The sequence below is a fragment of the Paralichthys olivaceus genome, chromosome 10, assembly GCF_024713975.1.
Source record: "Paralichthys olivaceus isolate ysfri-2021 chromosome 10, ASM2471397v2, whole genome shotgun sequence".
Taxonomy (NCBI): Eukaryota; Metazoa; Chordata; class Actinopteri; order Pleuronectiformes; family Paralichthyidae; genus Paralichthys; species Paralichthys olivaceus.
In genome coordinates this window covers 5,770,763-5,789,198 of record NC_091102.1, presented here as the reverse complement: position 1 = coordinate 5,789,198, position 18,436 = coordinate 5,770,763, and the positions used below count along the sequence as shown (strand labels likewise).

General features: G+C 43.8%; 1 long non-coding RNA gene across 4 annotated transcripts in view; it reads left to right on the top strand.

Moving 5' to 3' along the window:
- The window catches only part of LOC138411757 (uncharacterized), a 95,474-nt gene that overhangs the window by 52,042 nt on the left and 24,996 nt on the right, over positions 1-18,436 (top strand). For 2 of the 4 annotated variants that reach the window (XR_011244248.1, XR_011244246.1), the window contains exon 2: positions 9,952-10,077. This is a non-coding gene — a long non-coding RNA (uncharacterized lncRNA). Of the gene's footprint in view, positions 1-4,601; positions 5,964-9,951; positions 10,078-18,436 lie in introns of those variants that run through there. The other 2 variants (XR_011244245.1, XR_011244247.1) reach the window with 2 other exon arrangements.

The window sequence follows — 18,436 nt, the reverse complement described above, 5'->3', positions numbered from 1 at the left end:
AATTGCTGTTTGTGATTGTTTTCAAGTTCAGTTATTAGCCACATTAGGTCAGATTAAGGACAAGCATGCCGAGACAAAGCCAGGTAATTAAGAGAGGATATGGGAGCGCAGGAGTCGGCCCTGTCCAGTTACACTTGACTTCATTAATACGGCTAACTGAAATCAACCGTCACAGTGCTAGCAGGAAGGCTATGTTTTTCTCAATGTGAACTTGTAGTTCTGCCTCCCAGACGTCACAATGGGCTGTTTAGCATCCACAGTATGGCTATTGTCACTGTCAGCCATAGGATGGGAGGCAAGGGCATGGCAGAGGAGAGGCTACCAGGAAGCGAAGTTCGTCAGAGGGAGGGAGGGAGGGAGAGAGGGGGGAGCTCTTGACATATCCTCTTGCAAGCAAGACCCCTCATTAATTACACCCTAAAGATAATTATTTTCTTGATTTGTTTGCTCTCTGTGGCCACGTTTCCTATTGCGTCGCCCGCATTTCTGCCTCCTTTTGTTTACTTATTTATCTATTTTTGTGCCCCCCCTCCCTGTTTACACCATATGGTTGCAGATCAAATAATGTCAAACATTTTGCCCTTGCAAGTTTTTGCAATTTGCAGTTTCAAAATGTGAGACCTGTTGAAAGCAGGAGTGATAATGGACATGCTCTACCCCCTGCCGCTCCTGTCCCACCATATCTCCCTTCAATTAATGCTACAGCAGGAGTTTCATGTAATAACACTTGCACTTCTGAGCTGTCCGCGTGAGAGAGGGAGAGGAGGAGAGGGAGACGGGAGAACGGAGGAGGCGACAGAGGGAGGAGGCTGGGAGGAAAAAAGAAAGAGAGACGAGGGAGAGAGAAACAATTAAAAGTGGTCTGGGGTACCGTGACGGGCCTGAGCTGCGCGGCCACGTGAATGTTGCATGTCAGCTAAATGGAACAGAGAGGGGACGTGATTGGCGGTCGGTAAAGTGCATGCTAAGCTTGTCTATCATTGTTGCCGAGCGCAATCAAACCGGTGCCAGCAGGATGGAGGATGCGTTGACAGCTGTAATTACCCATCGCCATGGTGATCACTTTTGGCCTGCTGCGGATGGCCGGCGGAGGCCCCTCCTCTATACCGCCTTTAATCAGATTGGGCTGTCAGTTGTCAGGTAGACACGGGTGGGCCGGACACTCTGTATGTGCACTGTCTCGGGTCCCTAAGTGTTTTTAATTAGGTATTTTCATTCAAACAGAGGCGTCACTACGAGTCTAAAAATACAGCGTACGCCCCGTAGTTACACGAAGAAGAGGAGCCTCTGAGATTCCTGTCCACTTGTCTGTGTTTACAGAGCTGGAGGAGAATTGGTGTTTGTATTTATAGGACATTATTATTGCAGCACACAGGATATCTCTTTGTGGTTATTTATGGATTCTCTTTGGATCTCAATAAAATAGCAAACATAATCATTGTCTCAGTGCTACCATGTTTGTTTTTGTGTTATTTATACTTTACATATAGAGCGTAATTTACACCTAAATCCAGGTGCATGAATAAATATAGGAAAATAATATATACAATGTTTTGTTCAAGTTTTATTAACATGTTTTAAGTTTGCGTAATCCTTTACGAGATCTACGAGAGTGTCGAAGCAAAGACAAAGTTTGAAATTCATTTCTTTCAACTTTCTTTCAAACTGCTGCAGCCAGTCGTGCCTCCTCCGTCGGAACACACTTAGCTCATTGTCTTTTAATGCGATGCAATCGTAGCAGCTCATAATGGTGGAGTGCTTAAGGTAACGGAGAACGCCAGGTACAGGCTGATAATGTCAGTGTGATAATTAGTGCAGAGAGGCTTAAACCAGCGACCCACAGGGAGACAGCCCCCGGTGTGGAGATATGGCACACAGCTGGATCATACTTAATTAACTAATTGAATATCATTTTTCCAGTTAGCTGGAAATTAGCTGGAAATTAAAACGTGGACAATCCTGACACTGAATGGACATTGTGAAATTAATTTGTGGGATTGCCTTTTTCTCTGCAAAAGCTAATTCTCTGATGATGAGGGTTGATTTTATTCCATTGTGCATAATTAATGTTTTTCATTGCTCATGTGCCATTCTGGAGATTTGATCAGTCTTAAGAGGAATCACTGTTCATCATGTTCTTCACCTGCCTTCACTCACACTGGAACATTCTGGAAACATTTCTGACGCCCTGTGGCCTCACAAGTGATTCAGATTCAAATCGTGTGTGTGCTGTACTGTATATGTAAGTATGACTTTCATTAGTCCCATATGAGATAGTCAGAGCGAGCCTCTCGCTGTGAGGAAGGAGGAATATGGCTTAAGAAAGTACAAAAATATCTCTGGATGGGATAGAAAAGGAGGTCAAGCTCATCCTGGGTGATACTGGGACCCAGATTAACTTCCTCTGATTTGGTCGTATTTATCTACAAATCAACATTCTGCCCAAAACATGCTACGACTATTTTCTTATCACATGCAGTATAATATTTGAAGGTTAATACAGATTATTTTGAGTTAAAACTGTGACTCATAATCTGACTGTTTCTAAAACCCAAATCTAGGAATGTCCTTTTTGCTCCACATAAAGTTATTTAACAAATGCATGTTTTTTAATTTATTTGGCTGTTAATGGTTCTCATGCGATACTGAATAAAAGACCTTCCCCTGCATAGAAACGGTGCTCTGTATTGTAGTTTCAGTTCTGATTGATATAAATTAATCATTAACATCCTCTAATGGTAAGTTATTAGAATTGTCAAATCCGTTTTTTTCCCCCTGGACTCTTACATCACCACAATGGAAATGATATAATCTATTTTCTTTTCTGTGAATCGCATTTTGTCAATCAATCTGTTTATTTCTTCATATGACATGTTAAACATCAAATATCTCCTGCTTGTATCCCTCGTTCCTAAAGGGACGGGGACAGATAAAGCAGTGTTCTCTGTCAGACCCGAAACTCTGAGGAAGTCAAATCAAAGAACTTAAGAGATAAAAAGTTACATAAAAACCAAACAGTGTGACGCATAAACATTATGCACAAATTGTAGGCCAGCAGCACCTACCTACACACTTATGGTACAAATGGTACATGTGCAGAGTTAAATGCTCCAATTCGACTATAACTGTGTAAGTGGCATTTAAAATTTTCTGCATGATGGTCGGTATATTGAAAGAAAACTGGATATATCCAAGATGTGTGGGGGTTTTGCAGTATCTGAAAATTCTGTGAGAATAAAATGTTATTAATATGTATTTTATTAATACAGGCACCACAATAATGTATTGAGTATCCTGTTTTACATTGAGATATCTCAGGACCCACTTACTACTTGTGCCATGTTTCTAGTTGCTTTCAATACACACAAAAAAATGGGGTGAGGTTGTGTGTGTGTGTGTGTGTGTGTGTGTGTGTGTGTGTTTTGGGGGGATTAATCCCTCTGGAGCCATTGTGGGCATTTCACATCACCCGCTACTGTGCTCCCCAGCTGCTTCTGTGCGTGTGTGTGAGTGTGTGTGTGAGAGAGAGAGAGAGAGAGCACATACATTTATAGGTGTGTGTGTGTGTGTGTGTGTGTGTGTGTGTGTCAGAGCAGTGGCTGCATGTCAGACAAGGCCCATACTGGGAGAAGATCAGTCGAGTGTATGTAAAATCCACAAATTGTATCAGCAGCTAAATGTTTTAAATGTAAAATGTTTCATCACAACATCATTTCTGTGAACGTACGACCATTTACTCTTTCTCTCAGTGATCTGCAGAGACAGCTGCATACATGTGTAATTAGCTCCAGTTTGGACGTATTGATTTACTCTCCCACAACATGCTTAAGCACAATTGCTGCAAATCTTCGGCGAGGTGGAGAAATACGTGAGAGACCATTGTGTGTCCACGTTTTCCTCCCAGTGAAATCAACGCCGGTCGTGTAATTTCTCCTCAAATACAGACGATTGGAAAGTATATATGAATTCATCTCAGCCACTCAAAGAGCAAATTTCTTGAACGACTAAATGACCTCATACGGCGATACGTTTCAGGGCGGCTGTGTTCTTCCGACACCGAGGCAGACCACAGAGAAATTTTTCCTCCTCAGATCTTAACACACCCACGCACAATAGGCATTTAGTACGTGTGGGTCAGCACAACAAAGAGGCTTATGGCTTGTTGTTTCCTAATTAAGAATGTAAAAGGGGGATTAGGCTTCAAACAGCACAGTTTTTGTAGTTTCCTTCTTCCCCCAGCAGTTGAGGTACGGGTTACCCCCTAATGGTGGCATTAGCCCATTATCATTCTCTTGTCTTATGTGTCTTTTTTTCTGAACACAGTTGTGGCTCTTCCTGTCCTCCTCACTGTCTACATCGCTCTCTCATCCCTTCGCTTTTTTCATCTCCCCTCCTTTCCCTAGCGGCCAAAGTAGCACAAAATGTACCACTGGAACCCGCTAACCCCCCCACGCGCACACACAGCGCCCCCCTCTTTCTGTTTCTCTGAAATAAGCAGTATTCTCCGGCCGTGTTTGATCCTTTGACTATGCAGGGGCTTCATGTCTGGCCAGTGTTTTTGGATCAGCAGGTAGTCGCAGGCAAGCTGTTAAAGGGGTCATCATTCTTCTCTCTCTCCGTGCTCCTCTCCGCTCCTCACACACAGATGGGGACCTGCTGAACTCTGCCAAAGGTCAGCGCTAAATTACATATTTTATGAATTCTCGCTGTAGTTTGGGGGTTTGGAGACGGGATAATGAAAAACGCGATGCGAAAAACAATTATCTGGCGTTTTCATTAATCACAATATTGACTTTGTTTTCCGCTCAAATATCCATTTGGGATTTATTTTTTAAATGTTTCCTCAAATTTCCAGGACTTTTATTTCACGCCCATAAGAAAATGAATTATCTCCTTTTTTTTCTTGTCTCTTTCTTTCTGTCTGTGGATTCGGCCTTCCCGCCACCCTGTGCGAGTTGAAAGGGCCATCTGAAATGTGTGATGTTTGGAGAGGAGACATTTTGGCCGGCGTCCAGCTCATTGTACACCAGTCTGGACTTGGCTGCCATGGCGGCTTTAACTCGCTGTACGGCAGACAGATGACAACTACCGGCACGCCATTCAGGACCTCCGAAATAAGATTGGTTTTGTTTGTTTCCACACATGTTGGCGTGAAACTAAAATTTGTAAAATTTTGTGTAAAAGCTGCAGAGTGATGACGTGTGTGCTGTGTTTGAGTTTGTATCAGTGAGCATATGTGCTTGCATGGACACCTGGATCTGTCCATAAGACGAGTTAGTTAGAGGTAGTGGTTCGGTGTGTTTGGATAATTCAGTTGCCATCAGACTCTGCAGCATCTGCCATCAGGTGTCTTCTCACCGGGGATCCCGAATGGTGCTGGAGATGTGAGTCTATCTGCTTTCACACTGCTGAACATGACATTTGAACGTGCATGTACTCGCAAAAAAAAAAAAAAAAAATACTTTGAGTGCACGCACCTACACAATCGCACACACCTCACAGAGCCTGTGTGAGAGCCAGGATGCAGAGCCTGAGGGCTGTTGTGTCTCTGATGTTTGTATTGTTTACTCTGTTGTCCCAGTGCATGTAGGAGATTGTTGCACACTTAGGCCTCACTCTGGCCTTGTATTATTTACTATGACTGGTGCGGACAGCAGGTTACCGTCCAGGAGAGCTGAAAGGCCGGGCAAAAATAGGGGGGGGGGAAAGAGGAGGCAGAGATCGAAGGAGACAGAAAGAGATCATTGACTATATCTTTTGCCCCTATATTTGTTCACATACTGCTTCTCTCTCCTCCTCGGTTTGTCTTTGATCCCGTCTCCTCAAACCTCTGCCCCCATGGGTCACCAGCTGTCAGACAGCCAGAGGAGGGTGCCGCCTCTCTTCTTATCCTCTCTCCTCTCACTTTCTGCCGTTTGGGATACGCACCGTTTTGCACCGGGGGAATCATCTGGGAACCCCAGGTAAGTGAACCGAAGCCACACAGATGTTAATCTCCCCTCGGCCCCCCCTCAGCCGTGCACCACACTCATCCACCTACTTCTAGGTCTCTTTCTTCCCTTTTTTTCCCCCCTTTCCCTTAAGTCTTTGAAATCTCATTGAAGACGGCAAAGTGGGGGTAGAAGTCTCTTGATTAGGTTTCTTTTTTAATAGAGGGGGAGAGGGAAGGGGTGGCAGACAGGGGAGAGGGATGTATCTCGCGGCTGGGAGTAGGGGCCTCACTTTGGGCACGCAGGCAGGTGAGCTGGTCCTCACCTCACTCCCGCTCTCCCTCCTCCTCCAACAATCCTGTTATCTGTGTCTATTACAGAAGGGTGGCTGACGGCCTGGATAAATCCTCACTCTTCCAGACGTGTTCTGGGGCCCATATCAGCTGGGGACAGGACCTTGAGCCCTGATGAGAAAACTGGTCCAGGGAAATTGAATTAAGTATTGTGTCTGGGACTTCATTGATTGCTATTAGAGTTGGCCTGGAGCTGGGTGGAGGAGTGATGAGGAGAATTAAGCCTGTCTGAGCAGGGCTGCTCCAGTCAGGCTCGAGAAGGAGGACGGAAGTTATATCAGATGACACGTTACTCTCAAACCACGGTAGCCAATTAACAGCAGCGAGGAAAAAAGAAGAGAAATGCAGAAATACCAAAGGAGAGAGCAGAGCTGGGAAACATCAGCGTAGGAGAAGGAGATTATCCCGGCAGTGTTCATACTGCCATGAGTAATGGTGTGAGTCAGTCATGTTGGAGGGATAACAATAAGAGTCAAAAGTCTGTAAATGTGACTGGTCTTTTGGCTGCAGATGATGGATGGAGTCTGTGATGCAGACACTTCCTGTTTCTCTGGGTGCAGAGCCGCAGATGAAAGAGCTGCGGTGTGTTTTCAAACCGAGGAAGAACAATAGGTCAGAGGAAGAAAGAGTTCCCCTGACCTGACTCCCCCTTTTCTGTGGAGGCTGGGGCCTGATAGTTCTGACACCACTGATCTCTCTGACTGACTCACACAAAGACACAGACAGGGGAGATACCTGTGGGCATTATGTGCTGCTGCTGCGGCTGCTGCTGCACAGGCACCTGCCTCATTCAGGAATTTCATTACATTTGTAGCCTATCACACATTTCAGAAACAGATCACAGAATCGAGTTACCTTTTTTGTGTAATCCTGACCCTTTCCTTTCATTCTGATTTAAGATAATAATGATTTATATTTCTCTTATCTTTAATTGAATTGCCATCATTGTGCTCAAGCCTACACTTCCACGTTGTGTATTTTTAGTTTGCTGCTCCAAGAACAAGTTTGCGATTAAGGAAAAAAGAGAATTTGGACATTTTAAGTGGTTCGGTATTTAAAATTAGATGCCTTTATTTTGAAGTTGCTTCCAATACTGTCTGAAACATACTATAATCATATCAGGAGTTATTTATTCACTGTTCAAAGTTATTTTCAAATCTAAATTTAAAGTTATATTGGATTGCCCCCAGCTTCAAAGAGGACAATAGCATAATATAAAAGCACTTTTATATTTAATTTAACCATGTTTTATTTATTCTTTATTTAAATTTAACAATGTCTTGAATAAGCCAAGAACAAAGCACATTACAAAACAGTTGTCGATACAGAGAGCAGCTAAAATAAGCAAAAAACAAAAATACAATTAGCAAAGAAAATCATTCATCACAGAGTTTATACCACAATCGAATTCAGTCCGGGATACCGAGTTATTTAATAGTTCTTTTAATATGCAAAACACAGTGTCTGGAACAGAAAACATGAAAGCTTTTCTTTCCCATCTCCGTCTGCACGCTGGGGACAGACAGTAGATATTTGTCTTGTGATCTAAGATTATGAAGAGGAGCCATCTAAAATAAGTTTGGAAAGATACAAGGGAAGTTTCTCCAGACTGGAGTTAAAAATAAGAATTTTCCAATATATGGGGCGCAGACAGAGACGGTCGGACAACATCTATTTTCCTCCTTCAACTCCAGTTGTCACAATAAAAACATTGTTTATCTTGAAGATGCTCGTTGACCATGCAGAGGTGGATTACACTATATTGTTTCATTGGCTGTGAAGTTGTTGTCATCACCAGAATCTATTGAAACTGCATGAATTCAAGCTGAATGCAGCGACACTTTCCTGTGTGGTATACACAGTAAATGTTCAATGGTATCATGCTAAGCTCTGTGCAGCGGGTGTTTGTGACAGCCACGTGCCTCGTCTACAACTCCACCACCACATGTCGCTTCCTTAAGGAAAGCAGAGGAAATGATTGTTCTTGGCTTCATTGTTTAGTTCTCTGCTCCCCACTTGTAATTTCAACATTTTCAATGACTGGTTTCATAGAATAGCAGCGGTGCAAGATGTCGTTTTCACCCTCAAGTAACGGGCCTGGATGGAGTTGAGAGGGTCGTCCACAAACAAGGACGTCGCTGGTTCGATCCCGGGCTCCTCCAGTCTGCAGGCTGAAGTGTCCTTGAGCAAGATACTGAACCTGAAGGCTTTGCTGGCTTTGTGTGAATGATAGAAAAAGTGCAGCATATCGTAGCACTGTGTGAATGGATGAATGTGGTTTGTAGTGTAAAGAGCTTTGAGTCGATAGGACCACAACAGCTCTATTTACCATTTAATGAGCCCAATAGACACAACTATATATCTGTGTCTAGAGCTGAAGTATTTACAGCCTTTACAAATGAATAAAGCAGATTATGAAAATGTGAAATATGGAGGCTGGAGGCAATAACAGTTTTTGTACTGACGGCGAAACCGTCAGCAGTCTGCAAACAGATGACATGCAAATTTGTGAAAGTCCCTTATTAGTAGTCTGTGATGAATGAAAATTCAAGGCACACAGGAATGTTTGTTTCACGTTTTGTCTGTGTGCAGTGGATGACCTGTGTACTCATTAGCATTTGTTGCTTGCAATGGTGGCAATTAGAGAAAGGAAGCTCATTCGATTGTTGCTTCCCAAAATCCCAAAATGAAAAACCTCAACTTGCTGCTTTCACTGTCGAAAAAAAAAAAGAAAAGTGAAAATGAAAGTAAAAGTGAAGCAAATATCTAGATTAACAATCGGGCTTCAGCTTAATTGTGAATGTACAAACCTGCGGTCCCTCCGTTCTACAGCGGGTAACCTCACTTCACCCTACACGTTCAGCAGCGACTTTACACCCTCTATAGGTGTGGGCCCAGAAACATCCCACGTGGTAGCTCACACTGTGATAGCCTCCAGCTCTTCATATGAGGTTTTCTGTGTCTGTGCACGCATCTGGCAGCGTGCGCGTGTGTGTACACTGGCAGCCTCACTCTTTTATTCAGGGATGGCTCTTTCATCCTCTGTAAGAGGGCCGCAGGGTCTTGCCCTCTGAGCCCCAGAGATGAAGTCTAGTGTTTATGTGCGTTAGATTCCCATCCCACAGAGCGGGCCCTCCCCTTCCACTCACATTAAAGAGGAGATGTGAACAACAGCAGAGTGGTTTACATTTTTGTAGATGTCAGTTTCTGGAGGCAGCAAAGACTTAGGCTTAATAGCTCCTGGTAGATTTATTACTGGAGTATTATTGCAAGTATTGCTGCTTCTCTTATGATGGAGAAATATTCCAGATTTTTGTGGATTTGTTTAGAAGGAAATTGAGAGAAATCCCAGAGAGCATGACATTATCGTCCCTCGGCAAACAATACATGCATCACAAACAATCTGAATGAAAAGTAAAAACTTTCTCAGACATTGTCAAAGTCGACAAATTTATGCAAACTTAAAATCATCAAGATCATTTGAATTATTTATTTGACAGATTTTCTTTTCTTGCAGCTTTAAAAGAGGAAAAGTGTCTAGTTACTGTCGTGTTGCCATATTCACCTGTTTATATCGGGCTTGAAATATAACAATGTATGAATATGAACAAATAAAACAGAACCTCACATGCATCATCACACTAATGTACATTCGTGCTTTCATTCAGATCTCGTGCATGTGTGCACACTGTAACACACACGAAGATGCACCATGAAGAGCCGGTGGACACACACGCGCAGACTGAGCGAGACTGGTGGATCAGTTCTGAAGCCGAGGCCGGAGCTGACCTCTGGTGAGTGTGTAGATTTATTCTAATCAGTACTCCGCTTCTGACAGGTTAACTGCCGCCCTCTGACCCGGGGAGCTCTCTGGGTGTCATCGTCCTTGTGTTCCCTGTCCGCTTTTATCGGCAGCAAAAAGAAAATGTAAATTAAACGCAGCATAAAAATAGATGATGGGAGCTTGTTCCTCGCATCCTTTTTTTATTCACCCCATCTTATCACTCCCTCCTTCCTCCACTGGTTTTTTTTTTTTACAGCTACATGCTCAAAATGTAATGGAGGAAGTGTCGCTTTCTGTTTTTTCTACCTTCTTGCGTTCTGGTATGATAAAAACATTTGCAGGGTGGGCAGCAGGTTTTGACAGGTGATCATCATCTATTTGATATTTACAGATTATTAGATCAGTATATGTCAAACAGGAAAAATAGTAGAACTCACCTTTTATCCAACTATCAACTGGTTTTAGTGGTTGTACAACGTAGCGTTACATCTGTCGTTGTGGCTTTTCAGAGCAGCAGAGAGGGCAGTCAAATTAGACGCCATTGTTATGCCTCCATCGGAGCAATTTTCCAGCAATGCCTCTAAAAGCCCTCACACACTTCATCAGTATTATTGTAATTCTTTAGCTCTAGGTTATTTGGCAGCTGCTGTGCCCCACTGGCAAATCCCATTCGTGATGCCGTCCCTTTCACCACAGCCAGAGATGCATTGATTTTTTTTTTCTTCTTTTCTCTCCTCCAGCCTCGCCCAATTCATTTCGTATTGCTCAATATGAAACATTTTAATTCCTGCTCGCACCTCCACTTGGACAGCACTCAGTGGTTTCCCTTTTCTTCCTCTTTTTGTGCAACATCTCTTTTTTTTATCGTCTCTTTAACCAGTCAATTTTATTGATTTAAATACGTTATCAAGCAGCGAAAGTTACTTTAATGTCGAGCACAAAAGAAATGTAAGAATATATGAGGACATATTTTCTATTTATCGTCACATTGACAAGAATTGAGCAGTTTGATGGCACAAATATTTAATCTTATCTCATCTTATACCTTGTTATCTTAATTTACCTTATCGTATCTTTTAGTACCTTATCATATCTTATCTTATCGTACCTTATCTTACATTATTGTACCTGATCATATCTTATCTCTTCATGCCTTATTGAATCTTGTCTTATCATAAGTATTGTACCTTCTCTTCTTCGTTCTAGAAATGCAGATTTCTTGATAATTTCAGCATTGCATATGATTCAATGTGTGCATATGTGCAGGTGTGGAATCAGCAGTATTCCCTCTATGATTGGGCATGGACGTGCCATTATAGAAGCTATGTGCAGTCTAATGGAACCTATTGATGTCTGAGTACACAGGCCTTACTTAATTAGTCCATCACACCCACTGCTTTGGTCTCTATAGGATCCCCGTAAGTGGTACTCCTTTGCATATGCCATGCGATTTCATATGCAAGCGTTTCTCTTTTTTCCATTTAGAGCGATGGGAAGAAAAACAAACATGGTACACCACGCGTCACGGGGGAGAGGACTGTCTGGTTCAGTCAGAGCTTCTGTCTGAGAGACTGTCTTCCTGCCTGCATGCACCTTGCAGTTTCATCACGTGTGTGTCTGACAAAATTTGTGCCACTCGGCATTTTGCACACTAATCTGGGAACCTTGCACTCAGCAAGGCAGACATTTTGGACTGTGTCATTGATTTGGAATCGAGCGCTGCACTCCTTGTCCTTCACTTAGTGTTGAAATCAATGATTTGCTTCTGACCGTGCATTAAAATCTGCCCAGCATACCCCCCCACTACACACACACACACACACACACCTACCTCCATCCTCCCTCCACAGGCCTTTGACTCCTGCTTTTAATCTGCTCTGTTGCTCGTGTTTCTCCTTCACCATTGGACTTGGAAAAGAGCCATCCATGAATATTCAGATAGGAAGGTTGCTATTATATTGAATATTACCTGCCCTGCAACGCTGAGAGCGAGTCCTCTGCACAAACAGGTGAAGGAGTGGATGGAAGGGAGGGAACTCAAATCTCTCTCTCTCTCTCTTCTTTGTTTTTCCCATTGATTGTCTCTGACTCTGACACCGGCAGTCTGCTCGAAAACTGTCTGTGATTCTTGTTCAGTTGCCATGTGTGGTGATTGCATTCTAACATTTGCTAGCACGATATTTGAAGGGTCCCCGTTCTCTCTTCAGCAGGTTGACCTTTGTTCCCCTGGAGTCCTGCACAAAGTTTGGGCCCTTCACTTTATACCTATGGAGGGTGACTGGCCCCAGATGGAATGACTCAAGCCTGCTGTAACTATATTTATATCTATGTCTGTAGCTAAGTCCCAATTCAGCGGCTGCCTCCATTAGAGGATGCCGTCTATGACGCCCAGGAAGAAGATGGTCTTTGTGGGACATACAGACTGTGAAGGCCACTCTGAGAAAAGAAGGTCTGATCTACAGAGGATTTCAGTGATCAGCTTGTCCTGCTCTTACTTTTGTCCCCTAGCTACAGAGCTGCAGTGGGACACAAAGCGAAAGTTTTAATCCCCCTTGCTTTTTTAACATGTGCACCATTTGGTTGAGTTGAAGCGTGATTCTCAAGCATCGGATGCGTCGTTGGTTACCGGCCCCATTACATGTTTGAAAAGCAGTTCGGCATCGAAGCTCATTGAATCCTGGGATAAGAAGGATCCACCCATTGGAGCATTCGTTTTCTTTGGGACGGAAAGACACAGTTACTGGCTGCATTTGGAGGAGCCTTTGAAGTTATAGTTGCTGTGTCCGAAATCACACACTCATTCACTGACCCCTACTTTTCTATATACGGTCTTATAAAGGGCATTATATGTCGAGCTCTTCAGCAAAAGAATAGCACACACTACTTGGCTCTGCTCGTGTTTACACTTGTACAACATGTCGAGCTGTTCCTGCTGCCTTTGCTCCTCTCATCTCTCCACCACAAACGCAATGCATGATGGTATATATTGCTTGATTAGTGACCATCTCTTGTACACTGTTATCGGTTATATCACAGCTTATATCTTTATTTTTCCACAAGTATCTTAGACTTTTTCTTGCCTTTCCGTGCGTCGATTCTTTTCTCTGTTCGGTGACAACTAATTGACTTGAGGCAGTTGAGGTTACACTTACTAACAACCAAGCTCACCTAAAGGGACTACAGTTTATTTTGAAAGGCAGCTATTACTGCTGACATACCCAGCATACAGAGAGGAGGTGACAATAGGTGGACAGACGCAAGAACAGGTGAAATAGAGCAGTTAGGCACAGGCAGGTGGATGGAGAAAGCGCAGGAACACATAAATGAAGAGGGCATCTCATATGCGGCTCCCCCACGGTGCCCGGCTGAATAGAACCAGCACAGATGTCAAAGGAGAGGCCTCTCAACCACATTGTGCACCTCTCTGTCGCCACACCGGCCGCACAAAGGGGTATTCCCTGTTGACAACTAGGTAAATATTGTGGATGGTAGGGGGTTAGAGGTGTATGCTGGACCTGTACGACTTAAGTGAAAATCAATGCTGGTGAGCTGTTGATGCCACAGTGGTGCATGAGTGTGTGTGTCAGCGGTACAGTGTGTTCACTTGGAGTGTTTGGAGTAATGGCAGGCTATCATAATCACAGGACACTTAGAAAGGTCAGCTTGCTTGGGTATAAGTGAGCACTGTCCCCTCTTATAGAAAATACACACACACACACACACACACAATGGAGCTTGCCATCATTCATGAGAGGTTGTTTCTTATTTTAGTTTCTTCTTTCTATTTACTTTCCGTCTTCCTCCTCTCGGGATGATGTTGAATGGAAAAGCAACAAAAACATTTTTGTGCTCAGTGTATCTACGGTGTGTGAGTGATCCCAGATATTCTAAATGTTTACAGTCCATCCTCAACCTTTTGATTAGATTTTTCTGACCGAGAAACACAAAATCTGATTAATCAAAACCCAGAAAACCCATTTTCTGAGGCGTACCTCTTTGCTCCCATCGTCGACCAAGCAGAACAGCTATTGCTCACTCACTCCGTAATGAGACCCTGAACAGGGCAGACGGGCCTTTGGGCAAACACACACACATGAATGCAAACAGACCACAGAGAGTTGCGTCAGTGGGGTTAATAAACACCGATCAAATGTTGTGATAAGACTGGAACGTGGTCCCAGAATCGAGCTATTTTGGCTTTAACCGCCAACCCTAAATCTAATTCTGTGTTCCAGAAGTGGAGTGGTTAACTGATACTGCCACAATGCTATGGTCATGTCATCTCAGAGAAATCCAAGCGTATGATTAGGCCTCGGCAGGTTTGGGTGAGGCCGAGGGGAGACTGTGGGTGGGATAGGCAGGTTGGTTTCAGGGGGATTTTCTAATAGGCATTCAGTTGGTGAGAGCTCCCCCCTTTACACACACACACATACACACACACACACACACACACTCTCAGTATTTCCACATTGTTATTGCTCTTTCTTCTTCTTTCTCTTCCTCTCTCTCATTTGGTGATCTCATGGAGTGAGCCTTTTCCATGGAGGACAATAGCAGTGGAAATGGATTATGATTATAAAGGATAGGTAGTGGGTTGACAGCGTACCTACACTGCAGCATTAATATGGTGAGGCTCCCCCCAGGAGGCTCTCCGTCCTTTCTGCCTAAACTGTAGCTTTGGTCATTTTTTATTTTCCATACGTACTCCGTGCCTGTGCGCTGCACCTCATGCCTTACTTGCCCCCTCTATTCTAAAACCTTCAATAAGCCTCCGCGATGCCACAGAGAACCTTCGAGATCTCCTCTGGCTTCACCCCCCCCGCCCCTTACGAGGGAACTCAAGTGTGAAGGTTTGATATGGTCAAATAATCTGCATTAATTTGAAGGAATCACAAAAGCAATACCTTTGATATCTGTCTCCCACCTAAAATAATTAGTTGCACATTTGAGATATTTCATAGCAGTTTGTCCATTAATAATTCATGCTCGCTAAATTCATAAAACATCATCTTGTCCCTAGCAAGTAACATTTGATATTACATCTGAGGCCCAGAGCAGAAATGTTTGCCAGAATCCCATCAAATGAAATTTCTAAAAATACTGACTAGCATGTTCTTCCTCAAAGGCTCTCAGTGGCCCTTTAAGAACGACTGGAGGAGGAGAGAAGTCCCCTGCTATCTATTTTCCTTGGCGCCACAGCTCTTTTCTGAGCGTCTTCCATTTGATTCCCTGCCTCTCTTTTTTTCCCCTTCCCACTCTCGCTCTTCCAGCCCCTTCTCGTGATGTCAATTTAATTCAATCTAAAGCAACCAGTATCTTTTAATGTCTGTTGGAAAGGCACTTGTAACACATCAAATTTATTCGCACCTTTCTGCTGGGATTTTGAAGGGTGGGGGGATAAAGATCAATTATTTGCCGAATCTGAAGTTTCATTAAAACCACTTTTCTCTCTCTGTGTCCTTGCATCGTTTTAAGTGGGCCATCTGTCTAAACATCTCTCAGGGTTTTTTCCCTTTTTTTCTGATCATTTCCTCGCCTTATTCATGAACCCTAGGAGTCCAGCTTTGTAGTAGTGTTGGAGCTGGAGCAGCCTACCCCCACTGAATACAGCTTTGGGCCTCAGCCTGCACCAGACTCCCCCCTCTCTATCCTGTTACCTCTCCCCCAACTCTCCCAAATAGCCTCCCCTCCCCTTTACCTCCCTCCACCTCTTCCTGACAAGGACCCACAGAATCTCTGAACTTGCTGCACAAAAGTGACCTGCCTTATTGAGATCAGTTATCCTCACCCTCTGTCTCTCCCTCTCTCTCCTCCACTCGCAAACCCACCCACTGTTTGAGACCCCCCTGCCTCATCCCCGGCCTTCCCTCCTTCCCTGCCTCTCCTCCTTATTGCGGATTTGTATGCAGGCTGTGACCTGGGTGGCTACAAAGCACCGCACATTATTCTTGATCATTCCTCTGCCCCCCGTGACGCCAGTTATGAGGAAAGATCCCTTAATGATGCTCTGACTATTAACAGTGTTTTATGTCCAAATGTCTCCCTCGTTCGCGTAACCAGCCGGTCAAACATAGACACAAGAAACCAGGGAATCTAGGCTCACACGAATTTGGTGAAATATACATAACCCCAAGTGATTATGGCAATAATTGCCAAGCAAAGGGCACAATCCAACAACAGTGGGCTCCATTATTACTGAAGGGAAACTTGACATCTAAAAATAATGGACTTTTTTTATTTCATAGATATTCAATATGTTTAAATTGCTGAACATAAAGTATTCTGTTCGTAAAACCTACTCAGGTTTTACTCTACAAATTATCCTCAATCTAACGTTCGATTATTGGTGCTTGCACAATATGCTAAATGTTACTTTAATGTAATGGTACAATAACTGTAAAATGCAATAAACAGCAACAAAGAATACATGAAAATAGAGTCTGCAAATACAGAGTACATATTTGTTTTCATGTGTGTGTTGTGAGATTAGTCTTGATCGGTGTCTGCTGTCACAGTGCCAGTATTGTGTCTGCAGCCACTCCGTCCAGGCCCCCACATCTCCCATCCCGTCCCAGGCTCATCCCTCTGTCTGTGGGAAGACAAGTCACAGCGCCAGCCTGGCCCACAGCCAGTGTGGAAGCTCAAGCCCCTCTGCCAAGCCTGAATTACACTGAGATGTTAATCATCGGAGAGCATATTAAAAACACTATCATATACTTTCAGTTTCCAAACCGGATCGACATTTCGGCGATGCCAAATCCGCCACCTGGGAGCAGTTTTGGACCTTTGCCGTTCCACGCGGCCACTGTAAAAATCAATGTCTACTTGAGAATTGTCGGCATTGTTTTGGTAAAGAGGAATGCCCTTTTTAAATTCCTGTGTCTTTTGTTGCTTCATTGTTGCAGCTTATTGTGTCATAAGTAATTCTAGTTGACTTCAAAGGAGGCTGGAGCGCGACTGTAGGGTTGTGGGAAGCTCTGTGAATGTCGAACATCGCAAACGACCTCTCTCAGATGGGAGTGATGTGGCGCGTCTCTGGTGAAAATCATTCCCTCAGATTGATACATGACCTAAATTTACCAAATAAAAACGTATAAAGCAGGAACCCGATGCCAAACCTGACCTCCCTGAAGTTTTCACATGTTTCTTTTTGATTTATGAAAAATGTGTGTGTGTGTGTGTCTGTATGCATGCAGGTCTGTGTGATTATACAGGGTTCACATTTAATGGAGTGAGTGGGAGCTACCAAAATGGCAAAGGGAGCAACACAGAAATAGATCATATTTCTGTTTCCTGTGTTTTTGTTTCCTAATGAACCAAAGCAATATATCAGAATTACGCGTAATCAGGACTTTTCAATATTGGCTAAGTTGATTTGTGTGAGATGTGTGTAGGATTCACTTAAGGAGGATGTATGCATTTGCGCCCCTATAGTGAATTAGACAGACATTCAAATTAGAATGATGAATTATTGAGATCGACTGAATCTTGGCTGCGGATTTTTCGACTTTGAGAGATTTTAGAAGATGTGTCACTCATCCACTTTCTCCACGAGTTAATCAAGTTTGACTTTCTGGAGTCTGGAGCCACATACACTATACCTTTTTGTGGATGGAAGGAAATGGCTATGTATAAGAGAAAGACAGAATCAGAGGAGCGTGAGTGTGAGCGCGGAGAATTAAGGCATTGTTTAGCAGAGTCGCCGGTGATCAGCAGGAGTTGGACATGTAGAGATTGTTGGCGGGGCTGGAGATCGGGGCTCCATACTATCACTGTCTGCCCCACTGGAGGGAACTCCACGGGGGGAAAGAATGCCCTCTGGCCTCCTACACTCCCGACACATCCATCCACAGCCCTCACACCTCCTTTTGCGCATTCCTAACATACCCTCTCTATTGGCCTGTCCATCTTCCTCTCACTCTGCCTCCATCTTCATGTGATATCTTACTTTGCGTCACTGGAAAGGTCGAACATGCATCTGTGTTTGAACACCGAACATGGAAGGTGTATTTGCTGTGTTGGCTACAAAAAAGTGAACACTGTCTGGCTTTTTCAGCAGTGCGATCATGCAGATTTGCATCTCTGCATGTTTCTGTCGAGTTTACAGTGCGCTGCCGTGCGTGGGAACGATTTTCTCTCGTCAACCGAGAAAGCGCCTCGCTGCTCACGTAACTAAGAGAAGTTACACCTGCACACTTGCAGCTGTCAAAACGTCCTGCTGATGCTCACATTAGGTTTTGAGAGAGCACACATGTAGGATGTGTTGCTACAACAGAGGGGAATTTCCTCGGTACGTTTGTTTGTTGCTCCAAATTTAGCACACCTCTGGTTTCGGCACGGAACTTTAGCGCTCACACAGATTTGGCACA